Here is an 8910-nt window from a genome sequence, read left to right on the forward strand (position 1 = left end):
TAAAGAGAAAAAAAATATCAACTTCGGTTACACCGACGCTGTAAAACCCATTCATAAATACAAAGGATCCTTACAAGAACTTGCCTTTTTTGTTGAAAAGTAAGTTYCTACGACAATCATATTATTATATTAGATAGAATTAAAATCTTATTTTCGAAATTGTACTGTTGTATCTTTTCAAATAACAAAGTGTTATCAAGAAAAAGTCTTGAGCAGCTTTCTGGCGACAAACTAGCGTGTGCAAAAATTCAAGACGATATCTCATAAACAGAGAGGCTAAATCGACTATGTTCATCACCCTAATCACCCTATCTATACTTCATAGGGCTTTCGCTGCTACTTTCTGGGTGCTACAAATCTCGTCGCAAACTTAATTTATTTTTTCCGTATGTCTCCGCAACTTTACCCTTAACTTATAATAAACTTCTATCCAGAAGAAGTTTTGGGAGCTAATATAGAACCCAGGCTTTGTGATAACAAGAGATAAACGCAAAAATAATTTTCATTAAATTAGAATTCGCTATAAAAAATGTTTCTTTTCGCCTTAGCTTTACCAAAATAGTTCTARGCTAATTATTTTTTCGTATATCAGTACTTTGAAACTTATGAATTTATAAACAATCATTGGTTCTATTTAAATGTCTAATTGAAGTTAACTATAAAGTCCTAGTTTGGTGTTGGACAGTTTCAAGGATCTGTGAATGTCAAAAGTTTGTTTTCAGGATAATTCAACCCCTTGCCAAGATGGTAACTAAAACATTAAACTATTGAAAAGGATTTTTCAATAATCCAAAAGGAGTTTTGTGCAATTGCGTCTCSCACGGCAAGGAAGCAGTCAAGATCTCAATCCAATTGAAAAGTACTGAGATTATATGCGCCAAAGGATGTGGGAAAAGCGTCCAAAAACTCTAAAAGAAATGAAAAAAATTATTGAAGCTGTGTAGAATTAATATAAGTTATCTTCAAAGCATGCATGAAAGCATGCTTAAACTAATAGTCACGTTAGTAGGAGGAGGGCCGTTCTACAAAATAATAAGACTTTTTTTATYCAATAATTTTATAAATATTGTTTTGTTATATATTATATTATATAATAAATAACTTATAAAAAATAACTTTTTTACAAATGATTATACTGTTTGTAAAAACATGCAGTTCTAGAATGAGGTTATTATTATTATAAAATTCTTTACATCTTGTAAATAAAAGTGGTTGACTCTCAAAAAACCAAAGATAACAAAAATCTTATTTAGCAACTCTGTAAAGTGCGTGTGTTTTCTCTCGGTAGATGTATACAAAATGTCAAAAATATATCAAATCAGGAGAATACTACTGTATCTTTAATATATCTTAAACATTTTCAAACTTTGCCTTCGTCGAGATCACGAGCTTCAATTTCAGGCATGAAAGCGCGATAACGGTTGCCATTGACGGTTTTGTTCATCATTTTGGAAGAAATATGAACCGATGATTCCAACGGGTCACAAACCACACTAAACCGTTGTTTTTTCTGGATGAAATGGCAGATCATAGAGCGAAGCGATGTCGCTTGTGAAGATCCAACGGCTTCAGTTCTAGTGGTTTCTAATAAGGCAATACTGTTTTGAGGCTAGTTGTTTTCACAGCTGTTAGTTGATTTATAGTTAGCTTGGTTTGTCGTATCATAATGAATAGACTTACTCCGAAACAAGGTTTGGAAATCTTCCAAATTTATTACTAAAATMATGGTTTGGTTTGCATAACGCAAAGTACGCTGCTTTCAATATTCACTTCAAGCAGTAGAGTCAGTAATTCGAGCAACTAGGAATCTGCATCACGTTTATTTTAGTAGATATTGCACATTCTCAAAGACACCGCAGAGGGCGCACCGCCGATTTCTGCTTCGGAGCAGATTGTCGAATAATACCCAACTGAATTCACCATCGCGCGAAACGATTGTAGCTGGCGTCCATCTATTTTACAAGGTTTTCTRGAAGTTTCCGSAATTTCATAACTCGTACAAAAATTGAAGCCGAATGATCATAAAGCTTATTGCATGTTCGGTGAGTGGGACCAAAAGAGGTGCCGACCGATCCCGATGTGCACAACAAATTTTTGTTTAGCGACCAAGTTCACTTTTGGTAAAATGGGTACGTTAACGTAAATTATCGCATTAGGTATGCTGAAAACCCAAAAGCAATTTTTGAGGCGCTATTGCATCCTCAAAATGTAACTGTTTGGTTTGTTCTATGGGCACAGAAAATCATTGGTCGCGTTTTATATGTATGTGTAAATGATCAGGATGACGAGACAAGCCGAACCCAGATTAATTGTCTGTTCGCCCGTCTGTCGTACAAGTGATAACTTTACTAAAAATTAAAATATCTACATATATTCTGTGTTAAGCTTGTTGAAAAAAGTAATTTTAGCGCTTCTTCAAACACTGTGAAAATGGATAAAATAACAAACACGTCCTCTCTCTATTTAACGGTTATCTTGAAATTAGTGGAGCAATAAATCACTGTCATGCATAAGAATTAAAGTTAATAATCATGCTGGCAAGAAAGGGCTTTACTGAAACAGTTGTCCATGAAATCCTATGCCTCAGGAATTACTTGACCGAGTTCTACCGAATTTTTTATATGAGATTACCTAATATTCATTGCATTAGTCATTGCGAAAATTACTAACAACCACGTCTACGTCAAAAATAACAGTAAAAGTCCTTAGTTTTTAAATTTTCAAAGTAATTATAGTTTCGAATAGATTAATAGAACCACACTTAATCCCATAACGTTCCGGAATACTACGTATTTATTGCGCAGTATTAGGCTCAAGAGTAAAGTAACTTCAAAAAATTGTATATTTTTTATTAGAAAACTCAGATCTAGTCTAGAGGACTTTTTAAATTTTTGGCATATTAATGCATATACATATATCTTAACCCCAAAAGCGTTTCTTTACTCATGCAATATWTATATCAGGAAACCCTCTCTCATTTAACAGTCACCATAATTAATGTATTTATATAGAAGCAGCAAAATTTCCTTTCATGTATAAATTTCCCTATAATATTGTACAAAACTCAAGCGCTGTTATTAWAGTTTCAAATGTTGGGTAAACTGTTAAGGCTATGTTAGTTTTCATTTGGAAATCCTGGCCCGACAAAAATTCACCTTTCACTGGAATATTTTCTCAGCGCTCTCACGATGAAAGCAAATTGTGAACTTTTCTTAAAGCAGCTTCTTCAGGTTCGCTGCATTTAAAACGAAAGCGATTTACAGACAAAAGACGCAGTGGCTCATATTTGGATTAGAGTTTAGCGAAGGACACAGAAGCTTTGAAACAGAGAGAAAATGAAAGCTATTACATATGTGCACWAGTATATGAGGAGACACGAATGCCGAAATACGTTGTTTCGAAGCGCAGCCGATGTTAACTGAACGCGTTTTATAATCAAACTGTATCGTTCGTTGTGCACGAGTCTTGTGCTCATTTGTATTCGGATCGATTCGTTGTGTGTGTGGTAGACAGTCACAGGTAAAATTTTACGAATGGAGAGCAAAGCTTTTAGTTGATTACAGCAGTCAGTCCTGTGCGGTTAAGTTTACGGTTTACATGAAGTGACGGTATATACTAAGCAAACGCGAATACGATAAATGCCAACGAGGACATTTATAAGACAGAGGCGAATAACGAATAAAGGGTACCGTTTAAGGCTGCGGAGCGAAGTGTAATAATTTTATTACATCCCACTGTCGCTGGGATGGTTGTTTGGTCGCTTGATGTAAAAACATAAATCTTCATTCAACGAAGAAAGTAAACGCGGATAAAAGTAAATTCTCAAAAGTTTCAGTAATGTGAAATTTCTTTTGTGTACGTTTGTGGCATCCGAAATTACCTTTGTACGAATGCGAATATTTTGTGTGAAAGAGTGCAAAAGTATGTTTCTGGTGCATATAAGCAAATAGTACTTGTTTACCTGCAGCAATAAGGTGGCCAGTCTGGTCTTATTCACTTAGCCGTTAGAAAAGTGCCGGCCCAACAGATTTAAACGTATAAATTATGAATGAAAATAGTGAAGGCAAATATAGCAAAAACAACGCTCGTAAAGCTAAGTGCGTGACAACAAATAATTTGTTATTGCTTTGTAGTAATGGCGGCGGCAGCTCCGGCTAAGCCAACTGCAGCGGAGATAGCGTTGACGTTAACGCTGACGGTCGTTCCAATTGCGGTTGATGCGCGTACGTCGTGCACGTTGGCTTTGTTGATGGCGTCTGTGGCGGCAGCGATAGCGGCTTAAAACCGCACCACAAACACTCCTTCCGCGTAGTTAGTTTGCTAGCCAGTCAGTCAGCTAGCTAACTCGTCTAACTGCTCTAGCTACTACTATCGTAGTGCCTGCGTATGCGGTTATCGTGTGCTCGTTTATGAATTGTTGCTTCGAATTGCTGATTATTGTCGCTTTGCGTTTGCGGTTGTGTGTGTGCGTGTGTGTACGTGTTTAGTTAGAATCAAGTGCGTGCCACGAGTTTAGTACTTGCCATTTACGTACGTGGGTTGGCACGATTATACCGTGTGAGTAGCACACGGAAACGGCTTATTGAGTGTTATTGCTGTGCGTCTTTTCGTGTATGCGCGGGGCGTGACGTGCGGCAGCAATTAGTGAAAATATACAGCATTAAATTCAAAGTAAGTGTTTGCCAAAAATTTCCTTAGTTTTAGACTTTGTCTTTTGAGTACCAGAATAGAATAAGGATTTATTTTTTTAGTTATTTTTCTTTTAATAAATGTTAACAAATGACTGTTATATATTCGTGGCTGTTTTGAGCTAAAAATATTGGATCTACGGAGGACTATCAGTTATTGATATGAAAATAACTATATACATAAGAAACAACTCTTATGATATTTTTCTAGACAGGGACAAAATAAAACCKTTAAAACTTTTAAATAAGTAAGAAGAGACAAATATAGACAATTAATAAATTTTTAGCAAGCAAAAATGTAATATTTGAAAAATTATTTTACAATGAACTTAACGGAATATATCAATACTATTCCTTAAGAACCTCCTGTACCCATTTACGTATTTTAATTGATTAAATGAATACCGGGTTTTCTAATAGGGATAACATGATTTCTAAGTGTCATGTCGGTCATTTTTAATATTGATAATTATATCATGATCTGTAACTTTTTTCCATTATATGCTTACATAGTTATGTTTAAAAACTCATCAAGGAAGGATATACGCAACAAGAATGCTTACAAATTATTAAATTTCTTAACAAAATAATCGTTCTCCAGTTGCAACTTATCAAGCCCTTTTGTCATTTCATGGTCCTAATAATTTTATGGTCCTAGTAATCGTTTACGTGTGCTCGATGCTCGTCTATGAGACATTGAACAACTCATAGTAGTGCAAATATATCTGCCTGAAGTGTTGCTGAAGGCCGAATTTGTCGATTAAAAGACGGTTTCAAGAATTGGGACTGTCTCAAACTACAACCTGGCGGATTTTAAGAAAAGAATTGGACTTGCAGCCATACAAATGTGTTCTCACTGAAGAACTGAAGCAATTGGACCACGAAAGACTTCGTGAGTTTGCTGATTTTGCCTTGGAACCATTTGAAAATGATAATGACACCGTCACTGTCAATGGTGTGCGGTAGTAATCAGAAGATGTTGATCTTCACAATATCTGGTTCCAACAACCGAATTATTGCGAAAAAAGTGTAGACATTGTAACATTGAATGGCCTCCTAACTCTTGAGGRGTTATTTAAAATCATTGGTATTTATCAATAAACCAGACTCTTTTTAAGCTTTGGAAGCCATCATTTAGAAGCGTTCATCGAATTTTTTCTTGCAAAAGGATTGAATGATGTTACATTCAGAACCTTATTGTTCTTCACACTACATAAGAAAACATATGCATTTCCTTAGCAATTACTGTGTGTTTTTATTTCTATTTTATTTTTAAGAAATCATATCACCCTTATTGGAAAGCCCTATAGTTTTTGCTTTATATTATAAATATACATTGTTACATTTGAATAATTTTTGTACCAATGACTACGCGAGAGTGAGATAACTCTGCCGAATAAACGAGTGAATTTATTTATTTGGTGAATTAAAACTCTTTGTCTTTAAAGGTTTGTATATTTTCAATTCTGTTTATAGTGGTCTGAAACCTGCAAAGTTTCATTACCATCATAATTTTACAACACATGGTACCAAGTATTAAATACTTCCTTAAGCTATGGGTATTTCAGSAATTATGGTACATATATGTTATATTGTTGTGGTTAGCTTTCAGCTGGGTGCTCAGCAAATATTCCATAAAAACTTTGCCACTGTGTGTTAAAAATATAAAACTCATAATAAAAACTGAATAGCTTAGTTAAAGATGACTTTCAACTATTATATAATATTTAAATATGATTTTAACTATCTACGACAAATATAGGGTAAAATAACTAATATTTTTACAAAAAGAACTTTGGATGAGTATCCAAATGAATATATGACAAGAATAACAATAATACTATACAAACAATTAATTAATTTAATGAGGGTTTGAGCAACTTTTGGTGGAATATCTCGCACAACATTTACAAAATGTATATATATATACGTATAGATACGTGTTCACCTTTTAGTCTATCTTACTTTCATTAATTTGGTTTGTAATGATAATATACAAATAAAACGTTCCTTAAAAGAGAAGTACCGCAAAAAAAACTGTATATTAAAAGAGAGTGCAGCATATACAAGTATAACATATTCTGTTAATAAAAATACAATTTTCCGTAAAATTTATGAATTTTCACGAAAGGCGTAAACTATGGCAGTACTATTATTTTACTGCCACTCTTAAGCTGCGATGTTTTTCTAAGTGCCTTCTTCAGTCACGGCACTGTTACCTGAGAAAGTGCTTACTTGTGCTGGCCTTCTTTGCAGATGTAAAGGATTATTTACGATTTCACTCACATTTTGCTTTCATAGATTTTTCTACAGCACCTCCCCGTGCCACCACTTACACTAGAGAAAATGCACGTTTAATGCCAGGCATTTGCCATTCTGTTATCGACCTTGTTTTGCATACGAAAACAGCTTTGTGCCCCCTTGGATTATTCTTAGCCTAGAGCAATATAAAATATTGAATTTATGATAAGCGTGTAACCAACACGTGCACCCAAATCCTTCAAGCCTCAAGCAAAACTCTGTGTATGTGTAAATATTTGCTGCCGTTCGCCAAACACTCGCAGGTGGTGCGACTAAATATTAAGCTATTTAGCTTTTACCGAGCTAAATAGTATTATTTGCACGGCACTTAGAAGGGAGTAAAAGCCTTCAATTATTTCCTTTTTATGAATTATAATATTACTTTTTCGGTTGGAGCAAGCAATTTGTAAGTGTTTCCGACTGTCTTTTCGGCGCTATTAATTGAGATAATAAACTGTAATATATGCAAGGGGTTACGCTAAAACGCTGACGGATTTATTTTTATGCGGTGAGCTTTTAATACTCGTAATTTAGGTTTGCGGAAGTTCAGATAAGGAAGTAAAGATAAACATTCTTATATTTCTTGAATATATAGGTCTTATTTTGAGGTATAATTTTCTTTACTCACTTTCTTCGCTATTTTTCAAAGGTTAATTACTTAGAAGTAAACAATTTTAGCAATCAAGATGAACCATTCTTCCCTTCCTTTTCCAGACCTCAGATCGCCCATATACTACTTTTCTTTTATTTTTGTTTTTTACCTACCCTGCGATGAGTTTCATTCTACTCTCAATTTTTTCTTTTTTCCAGAGAACTTGTAAACTCGAAAAAATAGTTCACAATACAACTATTTTAAATATTTTTTTCAAAGATGTCACAAAACGACGCGTATCTCAAATACTAATGAATATTTTGACGTGAAATTTATCACAGATGTCAATATTACCAACTTAAAGATAAAATTAAAATTTTAAAACGCGAAGTAATATTTAAAAATTTACCTTTCAATTTGATCACAATAGTACATATTCTCTTTATTTAAATTTACAACCAGCTGACCCCACAGCCGTTGTCCTGCGTGAAATTTTGTGTGTTGAAATGAAAGAAATTTATTGTTTCTTTTTTTTCAATATAACACAGCTTGGTTTCTGCTCCGGTGTACAGAAAAGATGGTTCTCCAACAATTGAGCATCCCAGGTATCTCAGGTCGTGTGAAAAACATAGCATTTGGAAATTTATCCTACACACTGTGCGACTATCCTTGTGTCCTGTTTATTGTCATCTCAAATGCAATTTACACTGAAAATGGAATACGTTTGAACTGAAATTGAAAATTAATAGAACTCAAAGGAATTCGAGGAATAGAGTCAAGCATTCTGCCCCCTTGTATTCGACAGGTGCATCACATTCAGTCAGGTTCCATTACACAATTTCAGCGCATGCAGATTGCGAAACATAATAACGACAGATCCAAATTCCACTAGCTAATACACGTCGCGTCGTCTTCATTGTCAAGACGATGTTATGAGCGCAAATCTCCCGGAATTTGACTTTGCATCTTCTAGTTAAGTCAACAACATCGGTATTTCTGGCAGCTAACATTGCGCGTGCACTTAAAGAATCGTAGTTACGATAATTTGGCAATATCCGAATATTCGTGATAAGTTCCTTTTTCGTGAATTGATAATCGGGGGATGGAATTGATATCAAACCACCGGAGTTGATCCATTTCGGGCAATGCGATTTTTGTTCGAAAATGCTAATTTTGTTGCTGGAGGTATTTCCACTGGCTGTACTGTGTTCTCTGGATTGAAATACATTCTTTAGCCATTCTCCCAATTAACTGCGAGACGCACAACAGTCGGAAAACGCCCATGAATTGCAAAAGTAAATATCTTATAAAGCGCTTTATTGCAGCTCA

General features: G+C 34.7%; 1 protein-coding gene across 1 annotated transcript in view; it reads left to right on the plus strand.

Annotated features, from left to right (window-relative positions):
• Positions 1 to 3890: 3890 nt before the first annotated feature.
• Positions 3891 to 8910, plus strand: part of LOC108965929 — a 75287-nt gene continuing 70267 nt past the window's right edge. Inside the window, exon 1 of the mRNA XM_018928608.1 lies at positions 3891 to 4671. The gene's annotated coding sequence lies outside the window, so the exon portion shown is untranslated. The remainder of the gene's footprint in view (positions 4672 to 8910) is intronic.

Source organism: Bactrocera latifrons, unplaced genomic scaffold (genome assembly GCF_001853355.1).
Source record: "Bactrocera latifrons isolate USDA-ARS-PBARC rearing strain unplaced genomic scaffold, ASM185335v1 scaffold_150, whole genome shotgun sequence".
Taxonomy (NCBI): Eukaryota; Metazoa; Arthropoda; class Insecta; order Diptera; family Tephritidae; genus Bactrocera; species Bactrocera latifrons.